We start from the raw sequence: 13,282 nt of genomic DNA, 5'->3' as shown, positions 1-13,282 counted from the left end.
CTGGGCCGCCCCACCTCTGTTGGACTGCAGCAGAACAGACCCACAGCTGTCCTCCCCTGCGGTTCTCCTCATTTTAGACTCAGCTAACCCAGAAAAGGGAGAATTTAGACCAAAGTGTCCCTGGGTGCCATTAATAAAGCAAAAAACTGCTGAGCTGATGGTCATTAAGCAGAACATTTACACTAAAGAAATACCGTTTTCAGGTAAACTCTGCTTTATAGGCAAATAATTGATGGGTTAATTCTGAGTCATTCCTAGCTAATCCTTAAAGCACATCCCTGAGGGCCAGCCTGATGAGCCCCTCCTATTGGATTCCAACTCACTCTCTTTTCTGCCTTGGCCAGGCTTCTGTGCTGTCCGCTCCCTCCCCCCTCTGTCACCCCACCGCCTCCTCTGCCTTTGCAGTCCCATCTCATGTCCCATGTGACCTCCCAGACTCCCAGGCTCCAACCCAGTGGCAGCATCAATGCCTCCTTCTTCACCCACATACTCCGTCATCGCTGGGTCCTATCAATTCCACTTGACTGCTCAGAAACCATCCATGGCTCCCTAGTGCCCATACACCCCCCTCCCCTCCCCCTTCAAGTAATAAGGTCATTTGTTTCTCAAGCCTGGGCTCTGACCGGTCTCTTATTATGCTGTACTCCTTGTCTTTCAGTAAAACCGACCTGCTCGTCTGCCTGTCCCGTTCACATCTGCTTATGCTGTTCTGACAGCTTTGTTCTGTTTCTACCTGCGGACTCTTAACCCCTCCAGGCCTGCTACCGCATCCCCACAGCTCCTTCCATCCTTCTCTCCTTCCAGATCCTTGCTCCTTCTCTCTGCTGTTTGGCTACATGCTAACAGAATGCCTAATGTGTGCTCAGTGTGGAATCTGGGCGCAACCACCTACTGGGACAAGTAATGTGTCTTCGGATGGGAAGTGAAAACAGACCAGGAGGTATACACCTGTGAAGGTTTCTCTTGGGCTGTGATCACTGATCATTTGATTTAGATTCTACAGGTATTTGACAGCAAAACTCAGCATGAGCCTCTTATACACTGAGAGGAGACTCTGTGGGTTTTCAGGCAGGAAGAACCTTCAAACTCACGTACACACCACACCAGGCAGCCTCCGTGACATCTGCCCCAGGACGTGGCACAGGTCGCCCGTCCTCGAAGCACACACCACTGAAGCCAAAATCTTTCTCCCAAACCTGGCCCATAGCCAACATCCCCAGTCCCATCCCCAGTCCCAGGGAATGGGGCCGCCACCACACAGGCTTGCACTTGGGCTGGAACCCAGGCTTTTCCTTCTATATCCCGCGCACCACCAAGTCCCACTGATCCCACCCCACCCATTGCCTCCAGCCCCCGCAGCAGCCCACCTGTTCCAGCTGCCAGGACCTCTCTCCTCGCTCCCTGCAGGAGCCCGTCACAGCTCCCTGAATGGTCTTTGATAAACGAAATGCACAACTCTACTTAAAGCCTGTCCTTTCATTCACCCTTAGGCTAAAGTTCCCAATTCCTAATGTGGCCTGCGGCCCCCTCAGGCCTCCCTGCCTGCCAGTGTCCCTGCAGCAGGCTCCCTGATGACACCCAGGTGCCAAAGCAGAGGCTGGAGGGAAAGGGAGGCAGGGCCGAACCAGAGCCATGATGTTGTGCCTTAGAAATCAGACAGCCAGTCAATAAAGCTGAGACCCTGGGCTCCAGACACAGGCACTTCCTGTGGCCTTTTGGCTCTGTTTCAGGCAAGCAGCTTGCCCAGTGGGAGGCCGGCTGTTACCTCCGGGAGGTAAGGAAGTCCCCAGCCAGGGGAACCAGCGTGGGAAGGGCCCCTCCTCCCAAGGCTGCCCTCTCAGCACTTGGGAGACGCCTGGGGCATTCTCCAAAGTTCATTTCTTCCCTGTTTCCTCCTGAAAGCACTGCCAGATCCCCAGCCCTCCTGGACAGCACTGATAATGTGTTTCTCCTAGATCGGCTCTGATAAGGCCCGCTGGGTGGTCGCTGGGATTCGCAGCAAAATAAAAATCAGGAAATGGAGGGTTCTGGAAAGGCAGTGTGCTGTGGCTCGAAGAGCCCTGGACTGGGCATCGGTCCCAGACCCTGAGGGACTCTGAGCAGGTCACATCCTCTCTCTGGTCCTCAGTTTCCTCACACGTAAGGAGAGGCAAATAATGGACAGTATCTGATGAACTGTGGGTTGGACCCCACAGAGCTGCCCCTCCTGAGAAACCCTTACTCCCGCATAAGGGAGGAAAGGGCGTTCCCTACAGCCCTGTGTGCACTGCAGGGAAAAGGGAAAAGAAAGCCTAAATATTTGTCAGAAGCATAGTGGAGACACACATTGTGGGATGTGGGACTATGGGACTTTCACCAACAAAATATCATATACAGGGAGCGTGGATGAACTTGACCTCCAGGCCAAGCAATGCCAAGGATGAACCTCATCCTATCGAGGGAAAAAAAGCAAATTACAAGACAGTAGGTACAATGCAACTCATTTATATAAAGTTGAAAAACATATAAAACAATAGGACACATCGTTCAGGGAATATATGCCTACGTCTTAAGGGTATAGGGAAATGCACCCGAACGATAAGCATCCCATTCTGCGGGGAGGAGGGACGGGGGGCGGGGGGGCTGCGGTCCCGCAGGGTTTGGCTATATTGGTAACTCTTTTTTATTTCTTTGTAAATATTTTATTTATTTATTTAGAGAGCATAAATGGGGGAAGGGCAAAGGGAGAGGGAGAGACAGTCTCAAGCAGACTCCACATTGATCACGGAGCCTAACGTGGGCCTCCATCTCACGATCCTGAGATCACCACACAAGCTAAAATCGAGTCGGCCACTTAACCCACGGAACCACCCAGGACCCTCAATATTGGGAACATTTAAGCCGGATGGAGGACATGCCAGGCTCATGTTACTGCTTGGTAACACCTTCATTGAGATACAATTTTTCTATAAAATTTATCCATTCGAAGTGGGTACCGAAGTGTGGTTTTCAGTCCATTCACAGAGCTGTGCAACCCTCACCACAATCATGTTTAGAACATTTCATGACCCCAGAAGAAACCCTGGACCTTTTGTCTGCCATCCTCACATCCCCACTCATCTGCTTCCTAGTTCTATGGATTTAGTGTAATGTTTGCAAGGTTCATCCATGCCGTGACATGTAACACTCCTTCATTCCTTTTTATTGCCCAATAATAGATTATATCATGTTTATAGTTCTTTGTCTGAAATATTTCAAGATAAAACATTATTTATCATAAGGCTGAATGAATAGAGGCTGTGGATAGAGGAAGTGGGAGGAGCCCTTTGGGCTTAACTCTAACTAACTGGCATTCTCCGCTAATAAGGATGCAATGCTGCTTGGGGCTTAGATCCCGTGTGTCGCCAGCCCTACCAGGACCCACGTCCATGGGGCCAAACCCGGCTCAGCTGGACTCTAATACCCAACACCCTCCCCTCCCTAATGCTGTGCTGCCCCCTTTCCCCTCCTCTGCCCCACTCTCTGTCCCCACCTCTCTGACGTCTCCTGTGACTCTCCCAGGCACAGCTGGTGGCCTTTCCTTTTGAGCATCCCCCAGAGTTGTGCTCCCACAGCAATTTGGCCCCACTGCAAAGGGACAGCTGCCAGCCCTGCAGGGTCCTCAGCTTTTCTGGGCATCTGCTTCTGCCATCGTAGCCTTAAGGTGCCCATGCCTGCCTGCTGGGCTGGAGATGCAAGTTCCCTGGAATAAGTCACATGTCCGTTGTGCCTCGTCCTGTCTAGTTCAGGACAGGCTTTCCCCACTCTGACTCCCGCATCATGGGGACTGGTCCTGGCAGTGCTGTGCCATCTGTCAGGAAGAGTGCTCACCGTGTTCAGTGGCCACGGTACCCCCGGGGAGCCGCCCGAGGAGAGGCGGGCTAACCCAGCAGCTACAAGTGTGGGCTCTGACTTCTGGGCAACCTGGGTTCAAATCCCAGTCATCCTCTTCTATTCCTTATGAGTCACGGGAGCCATGGATGAGTTAGCCCTTCACATCACGTAAAGTGGGAGTGAGGCTAGCACCCACCTCGCCAGGATGCACACAGGACCTGACGCATACATGGCTCGAAACGATTGTTAGTTGCCGTGATGGGGATGGTTGTGTTGAGTGGGAAAGGGTTCTGGTGAAATGAGGTCACGAGGAGAAGTTACAGCCTCCACACAGCTGCACCCAGCCACGTGAGGTCCTGGAGGAGAGTGCCACGTCATGCCACTAAATGTGGTGGGGAAACGTGGCTCAGGTTGCCAAAGGCATCAGCTTGCTCCTACTTCCCTCTCTGCCCTGCTGGAGACAAAGTCATTCTAACACGGTGGAAAATTCTGGATGTTTCTATCCACAGGACAGCATGCAGTGCTCTGCAGAGGTTGCAAAATGGGTGAGACACAGGCCTGCCCTCAGAGAGGGCGATGGCAGTCTTTTCCGTGGGGCAGGAGACCCCCGTGTGAACCCCAGCTCCCTGTGCCTCGCTCTTCAGCATTAGACAAGCCATTAACGCTTCTGAGTTTCCATTAGCTCATCTCTTACATATAAATAATGATCTCACAGGGTTACTCCAAGAATGCTCGGTCAACTCTGGAGTCCTACACCATGAAAGATACTGGAGGAGAGCAGCAAAGCTTGCCCACAATGTAGTTACTGAGTGGGATGTAGGCTGTGTGAGGGCTGGGGGACACAGAGAGCCATGGACTGTGGCAGAGGGAGGGGTAGTCGCAAGTCGGGTGACGGTTGGATCCTCGGACAGTGTGTTTGAGATCACTGCCGCTACCATGGGTCAGAGACCTTGCAAATAGAGTTTATGATGAGACTCACGCTCCCAGCACGTCACTGTGTCCAGCCACAGCCTGGAGCGGGAAACAGTGGGCAGTGGGACTTTTCTGAAAGGTCATGTTCCTGCTCCTTATCCATACAGAGGCAGGCTAACAGTTTTACTCTGTGTCCTGAGAGGGAAATGAGCCACATTTGCAGCAGCTGTTGCTTGGGGGTGTGGCTGAATCTGGAATTTTGCAGAAACTCCAAAGAATCAGGGATGGCTGTCTGGCGGGGGAGGGGCGGACTCACAGGTGAGCAGCAGTATCTGCTGTGTGTCCATTTCTCCCTGTCTGTCTACCTCCCTGTGTCCGAGAGGCCAACAGAGGAGAGCAGGAGAAAGAAGAAACTATACTTCCTGGGGTCCAAGAGAGCCATCCATGCCTATGATGATTCCACATGTTTGCAGCAGACACTCAGCTATCAATCTTTCCCTTAGGACCTGCCCTTTGAGAGCAGACACCATGGCCAGAGGTATTAAGTGAACCCCCACCTTCTATCTCCTAACCCCAGCCCAGCAGAGACAGGCCACACCCCAGCGGCCAGACTTCTGGGCTGACTATATACCCATGACGGATCTGGGCTGCCTGTGGGCTACATCAGCAAGTGACCTTGACCCACAGAGGGCTATCAGCTGCTCAGTGCCCTGGGGACACCCAGTGAATCACAGTCCCTCATGTCCAGGGTTGGGTAAATGCTAAACAGGGCTGGAGAGTGCAAGAGAAGGAGAGTGCAAGAGACGACTTTTAAAGGGAGGAATCAAGAAAGGCTTCGCAGAAAAAGCGGCGTTTGAAGCAAGCCCTGAAAGATGAGTAAATCGTCAGTAAATAAAAATGCATATAAAGACATTGTGAGCTGAAGGAACAATGTAGTACAAGTGCAGGGACCTAAGGAAGAGGATTTTCTGCTCCCTGCCCACTCTGGGAAGGGAGGAATGATCCAGAATGACAGTAGCAAGCTTCCACGGAGGGATAGAGTGAGAGATAAGGCTGGAAAGAAAAGTTGGGGCGGGGGAGGTAGCCCCGGAGGGGGTTGAACATCACCCTGAAAAGGCTGTGAGGGTCTCCAGGAAAGGAAGGAACATGATCCACCTGTGCAAAGCTGTAGCTGAGAATGAGCTAGAATCAGGGAAGGAGCCAGGAAGAGGCCGCATGGCCCTACTAAGAGAAGACATGGAGTAGCATGCAGAAGGGGCCAGGGGGCGGAGGGGGGGGGGGTAAAATCGCAGAAGGAAGATGGGCACGTGTTGACTATTTGGTATACTTGGGCAAGGGACAGCATAAGGCAGGGGTGAGCCTATGAGCCCAGGTAACTGTGAATGACCCCGCAGGTATTTACATTAGGAGAAAGCGTCATACAACAGAGAGCAGAGAACGTCTGCAACCCGGTACAGCTTGCAAGCGGTCTGGGGGGTGGGGCTGCCATTCTCTCCCGTTCCAAGCTGAGACCACTGAGCCTCCGATGTCTAGGGATCACACAGGGGCGTTGGCTGGGAAACGGAGCCAGGACTCAAGCCCAAGGCTTCGTGGGCTAGTGCCCTTACCCACAGGGAGAGAGCCGAGGGCCGGCAGGGGCAGAGGAAGGATGCAGAGCTCTATTCTGGAGCATCTGGGGGTGGGGCGGTGGGGGAGGCAGGACATCCCTTGTGGAAGTGCTGAGGGCCCTGGGAGAGCTCATCCCAGGGACAGTGGGGTAGGAAAGCTCTGATCCTTTGGCCTGGAAGAAACGCCGTCTGGCTGGCTGCTGAGGCCGCTGCTCAGGGCACAGAGGGGGCAGGGGCGCAGGGGCTGGAGAGTCACTCCTCCCATGCCAGCTCCGGCCCCATGTGTGCCGAGCCAGGGTCTTGTGCCAGGCTGCTGAGGGCGGAGGAGCTCCCAGCCTCAGACTCCGTCGAGGGTCCCCAAGTCTAGCCTCTGCCCATTCTGCCCTGCCCTGCCCTGCCCTAGTGTCACCAGTAGAATATCAGGGCCACTTTACAGAAAAGGGGCAGTCAACAGGAAAAGCCTGTGGCCCTTAGAAGGAACTAGAAGGTGGGATATGCTGGGCACCTGGCTGCAGCCCCCAATTCCTCGTCCCGATGCTCTCCGGTGCCCACACCGTCCCAGGCTGCCCCCATGCCCGGACACAGCCCAGCCAGCCTCCCACCTCGGAGACTACCTGGCGGGTTCCTGCTCCCCCATTGGGGCGACCTGGGTGGTCTCTGATCCAGCCAGTGTGGTGGCCCTCATCGTGCCTTGTACACCACAAGTCCTCCTCCCCACGCCTCTCTGAGGTACAGGCTCTCGTGGCCATGATTTCCAGAGGAGGGCCCTGAAGAGGGCAGAGTGTTCCCATCAAGGATCCAGGGTCAGGCAGCCACAGGTCTGGGACTGAAAACCAAGTCCCAAGTATCCAAAGATGCGTGCTTCTGACGCATGTCCTCCAGGGTCCGTCCCACCACTGGCGGAGCATTGCCCTGGGCCGCGGCAAGCAGATGAGGACTTGGCAATGGCCAGCACGCTTGTCTCAGAGATTTTGAGTGTCCCCACAAGGGACAGCAGTGCCCGATGAGGCTGGAGGACATTCGTTAATAGAGGCGATGATGCGCGTCTGTGCCTGGCGCCGTTCTAAGTACCGTATCCCATTATCTCGTGGAAGTCTCTTGTACATACGCTACACAGCAGATACAATGGCTATCTTCATTTTACATGGAAGAAGGACCGAGGCCCAGGGAGGTGTGTCAGGCGGCCAAGGCGCCAGAGCTGGTATGTGCTGGAGCCATGGCGATTCTGCACAGAGAGAACCAGAGGTCAGAGGCAGGCTTCCTTTCCCTGCCTCTCTGTCTCCGTGTCTTTCCATCACTCTCTTGACAAACAGCTCTTGAGCACAAGCTCTGTGCCCTACCCTGTCCTCTCCCAGTCCGGCTAGAGAGATGCACAGGTTGAGCAGTGGCTGCAGAGACCTAGGGCACAGATGGGGCAGGTCCGCTGGTGGGGGCAGGTGCGTGCCTTGCGAGCCGCCCAGCTGCTGTCCTGGCCCCAGCCCTGGGGATCCCAGCCCCTGGGAGATGGGCCATGGGCCGGGCAGACACCCACATGGCTGATGGTGGCCTGCACAGCTGGCCTTTCTTCTTAAGGCCCCAGGGCCCTGGGCACTCAGCCCCCAGATGAAAAACAGGGGAGGCCCCCAGCACAGAGGGGAGTTGGCTGGGCATGCAGGGGTGTGGCAGAGGTTGTGGGGGGGTGGGGTACAGGGCAGACAAGAAAGGAGGCGAGGATTACAAAAGGCTCAGACCCTCCAGAAGCTGAGTGACAGCAGGGCTGGCTGTGGGCTTGCCTCTCATTCTTTCCAGCTCGCTTCACAAACTTGTTTTCGGACTTACTGCCATACCCTCCAGCCTCTGCCATCTGTCTGTGTGAGACAGGTAGGACAGGGCCGGGGACTGTGGGTGTATCTCGGGATGGGGGACAGGGACGCAACTGAAAGAGCCACAGGTGGCTTAGCTGGGGACTCCTCCACCCAGCGGAGGCCTAGGGAGGTTCCGGGAGCCGGGGGTGGGGGTCGAGCCAGCCCGCCACCTCAACCGCCCAAGTGGGGAGGAAACGTGATGAGCCCAGCCTGGCGGAGAGCCCTAAGAAAACGCCCAGCAAGAGACGGGTATATAAGTGGCTACTGTCTCTCCGCATAGTTATGCGAGCCGTCACGGCTGCGTGGTGTGGCCGGCTCCCCACAACAAGCCAGCAGGGAGGGCGGGGCAGGCCCCTGACGTCCTAGGAGCAGTGTGGCCATGTGCCTGCGCGTGGGCACGGCGGGCTGAGCTGTCTCCGTCCCCAAGGCTCCGGGCTGCCCGGGGCTCGAGAGCTTTGGCAGCCCAAATTGCTCCCCTTGTTGCCCTTTAGGCCTGGAACCTGGTGCCAGTCCTTCTCAAATGAAGAATTTCCGTTACCGCATGGTGCTCCTGAGTCTGGGCATGACAGCCGTACGCATTCATCACAGCTGGCGTTGGTTTGGGTTGACGGGTCCCGCGTTCTTAGAGTTCCAGACGCTTGACAGCATCACCCCTGGCTCTCTTGTTCTTTGCTCCTTGGCACTCAGAGGCAACGACCAGCACGTGATGCTCTGTTTTTACCTTAAGGAACAGGGGGGTGAGAAAGGGGTTGATGTTTCCCGGGACTAAATGTGCACTGAGTCTGAGACGCCGCACTAGAAGTCCACAGAGATCTTTCTTGCATTGCTATTATGTTATAATATGTTATTATATGTAATATAATATATATAATATGTTGTTATTCTTGCATTGCTATCATGTTATAATATGTTGTATATTATGTTGTTGTTATGAAGTTAGGTGCCCCTTTCTCCTACAAGGGCCATGTTTGGGATAATTGAGTTTCCTTTCTGCTTCATCAAGGTTGTGTGCCTCCATGATGCCCACCATGCCTCATTTTTGATGGGTATAGGTTATTCATTTCCTGTTTCCACTCCAGCCCTCTGTTTCTCCTCCACCGACCGTGCGCGAGGACTTGACTTTGGAGAGTCTGTTCAATTCTAGAAGAATGCAGCTCCCAACATGTACAGTTACAATACTGGTATCTGCTAATGTGCTCCCCAGCTTAGCTGAGAGAGATACGGGGAGACCAAGCCACGGGTTAGGAAACTTTTCTCTGGGGTTAGGATTGGCATCAGTGTGAGGGATACAAAACAGTCCCAGCAAGCCCTCCGACCCAGTATGGAGCGGGTGTGTCCCCCCCCACACTCCTGCCAATGCCCTGTGCCACCCAAGGTGCCCCCTGCCATCCCTCTGGTGAGCGTGGGGTAGCTGTACAAGGGACACGCATTCATCTGTGAATGATGTGACCATCATTCAAATAGGGTGACCATTCGTTCATCTTGCAGTGGGAGAGAAGGAGGCCCCAAGAGGGCAAAAGGAGCTCCCCCTAACCTACACAGCCACCTGGGGACTGGAGACGGCCCCCATTCCTGCTGAACTCATTCCACCGCATCTTGTCCCCCAGATGGTCCCCAGAACCACTGCTGGGGTCACAGGGAGGTGGGAGTTTTACGAAAATGAAGACAAGGCTGAGGGATAGAAAACAGCCCATGGCCAGTATCAGCCAGCACCACAGAGCCTTGCTGCCTCCCAAAGCCAAGAGCTCCAGCCAAGTTGGGTGTCTGGTTCCGGATGCCAGCAGACAGCCTGTTCTTCCTGACAGAACAAAACACACTGCCACAGCCCTGAAACCCACGGGCCCCTGACGCCCCCACCCACCGCACAACTATTTCTAGGAATGAAGTCAGGTCCAGCCTCCTCTGCTGTCCCTGGGGCACTTGCTCACTCATCCTTCTATGGGCTTCTGCGCAGGGTAACGGATCCCACAAGAGTTAGGAATTGGCCTTGGCTCTCAGCTCTCCATCCGCCATGCCCATCCCCCTCGGGGGGTGGACAATCAAGGCTGTGCAATCATGTTTTTGTAGAAAAAACAGACTCAAAATCTCTGAGAAAGGAGGGAGGGAAGGAAGGAAAGAAGGAAGGAAGAAAGGCAGGCAGGCTGGGAGGCTGGGAGCCCATTTCTGATGTTCATTTCCGTGGTTCTGTAACGGCGTGCAATCCTCGTAGCATTTGCCCACTTTAACTACCCCTCGGCCTGCCCCCGTGGATATGATGAGTCACTTTCTTGGTAGCTCCAAGGTCTTCCAGCCCGTGTCCACTCCCGCATGCCCCTGGTCTCTGTCTTCCAGCCAGCACCAGAGGATGGGGCCCTGGGGATGGATTGTTCCTGGAAGCTCCAGAGTACCGTCTGCCCCTGCCCCAAGGCAACCAGGTAGGCCTTTCCTGAGGTTCCGGGGGCCAAAGGACACAGCAGTGGTCACACACCCGTGTGTGTCGACAGGCCTAGACAAGATCTTGTGTGAGCCGGGGCTTTATAGGTAGGCTCTTAAACTCAAAGAGGACAAAAGGCTCTTTCAGGGTCACCCAGCCACTTCTGGAAGTGCCCCAACTAGCCAGTGGCACAACTGTCTGCTGGCTGAGTTGCGGGATCCAACTCTGTGACCACGGGAAAGTGACACAAGCTCTCAGAGCCTCAGCCTTCTCGTCCATGAAATGCGGGCAAGGACAACATTTACCCTGCACTGTTGCGGGCATTTAGGAAATGTGTGCAAAGCACTGGGTACTGTGCCTGGCACAGGGAGGTGCCTAGTAAATGGTCTTGAGCTGCTGTCACCCTGCTCTCCTGAACCCCAGCCCAGCGTCCTTCTAAGTGCTCACATTGCCTCTCTTCCCAAGTGCCCTGAGGATGGGCCCTTGCAGCAGACTGTGAGTAGGAGCCCCTCCAAGGAGCCCCAGGCTAGGTACAGAGCACCCCTGCTCCGGCGGACCCAGCCCTTTGTAAAGGCTTGAGATTGGCGCTGGGAGATGGGGGCAAGTCCTGGCTTCTCACGTGCATACCACCTGGCCGTGACTCCCTGGGCCTCAGCTCCCACATCTGTAAAATGGGGCTCTGAGAGCCTCACTGAGTAGCTGGGAGAGGCCCAGGAATTCACATCGGGGAAGATCCTTTGAAAGCGCGACAGTGGATTGCCATCCACTCTGAACTTATCAGTCGTTGTTTCTGTAGTTATTATGAAGGTGGACAAGACCTGACTCGCTCCTTCAAGAAGCCCAGCCCCTCCCTGGGTCTCCAAGCAGTATCCACAGGAAACATTTCCCACTGAGATCCTGCAATTTGTACATGCCAGCTGTGGGGCTTAGAAAGCACGGTGGTCTTAGAAGCCTCTTGGGGAGAGGGGACCCCTCCATTCATTCCTTCTCACAGCAGACACGGTGCTAGGCTCTAGGGATCTGTCCTCCTGGAGTTTCATTCTATTGGAAGACATAGCCAGTATGCACTTAAAGCAATAAATAAGAAAATACCATTGATGTTATGATGAAAGTGAATTGAGACGTATTTTCTATAGGGTCTGGTTGGCTTGGAACAGCTTATCTGTATTTGATGGTGATCATGAGGAGGGGGCATTTGACCTGACAAGAGGGAACCAGTTGTACAAAGAATTAAGAAAGGAATCCGAACTCAAAATGTGCTGAGAGCAAGCCTGCCATAGAATAAAGCACAATGAAAGTGCCAATTGAATGAACAAACTAAATAGTTAAATCAGAGACTGGGGAGTGAGCATTCTGAGCAGGAACAGCATGGGCAAAGGCCCTGAGGTAGAAATGAGCTTGAAGTGTCTAAAGAAGAAAAAGGTCAGAGTGGCCTGCTGGGATGAGGGAAAAGGAGGGAGAAGTCAGGGAGCTCCAAGGGGTCGTGAGACTAACCCTGTGGCACCTTGCATACCTCTGGCGGTGGGTTTGTAAGTTTTGCCCTCAACGAGCCAGGAAGCTACTAGAGGGTTTTAAGAAGGGGAGTCACACACTCAGGTTTACATTTTACCTTCCTCTTGACCCGCATGGAGAATGGATTACAGAGGTAGAAAAGCAGGGAGAGGAGAGCTCGTTGTGGGTGCCCAGGTGAGAGGCGACAGTGACGTTTTGGATGATGCTGGCCCGCCTTGTTGACGGTTTGCCTGTGGGGATGGGAGAGGGAAGCGTGCAGCTGGGCTGTGAAGGGCAATGAAGAGGGGTTGCAGCCCTGAGGTGTCCTGGAGGGATGGGACAGGACTGGAAGAACAGGAGAGTCTGTGGGATTGAAAGAGTCTGGTTGCCTGGGGGTCCAGTAACAGACATGCCCCTCTGCAGTGGGGTCCACGTGCTAGAGCAAGAAGTCAGCCGAATGGCCTGATTTCACCTCTGGTTCAGCAGGCTGGCCTGGCTTCGAACCCCGCAGAGAGGGCCTGGGCTTGGGGGGCAGGGAGAGCCGGGGGGCCCGTCCTTATCATTGTGGAAGTGCAGCATGTTGGTTGATGAGATGCAGAGGGCTCCAGAGTCAAAGATGTCCTGAGTTCCCCTTCCTGCCTTTCCTCCCCCACTGACTCTCGAAATTCTAGGACATTGGGCCCCCTTTGAAACTTGAGTGAGGTAAGTTTAGGACAAATTAAAGGAAGTCCTGCTTCTCACAGTGACTCAAGAGCTCAGGGGACTGGTTACCCCACAAGGTGGTCCAGGCTGGGAATGTCACCGGATCCCAAAGGGATCTGGATAACAAGACAAATTGAAGCCCTAAGTGGCCGCTTAGAAGAGACCTGGGATCTGTGTGACCTTTACGTTGACGTCAGAGAAGAAACCGGTCCCCTGAGGTTTCTGCTGGCAGTGACTCCAGAGCCTTCCCAACCTAGCCCCATGGGCCTCATACCATGGGCGCCAGAGCTGGAGGTCCCCCAAATTGCCCGCTCAGTCCTCTCCTTTGACGCAGGACCCTCCCCGCTCACTCCTCTGCTTGAAACCCCACGATGGCGCCAGGGCCTTTCCAACAAAGGCTCATTCGGCTGTCTGGCCCCTTCTGTCCCCACGGCCCCCCATCCACTTGTGGCCTCACTGGC

The sequence above is a fragment of the Mustela lutreola genome, chromosome 4, assembly GCF_030435805.1.
Source record: "Mustela lutreola isolate mMusLut2 chromosome 4, mMusLut2.pri, whole genome shotgun sequence".
Classification (NCBI taxonomy): domain Eukaryota; kingdom Metazoa; phylum Chordata; class Mammalia; order Carnivora; family Mustelidae; genus Mustela; species Mustela lutreola.
Note: the sequence above shows the minus strand (reverse complement) of the source record.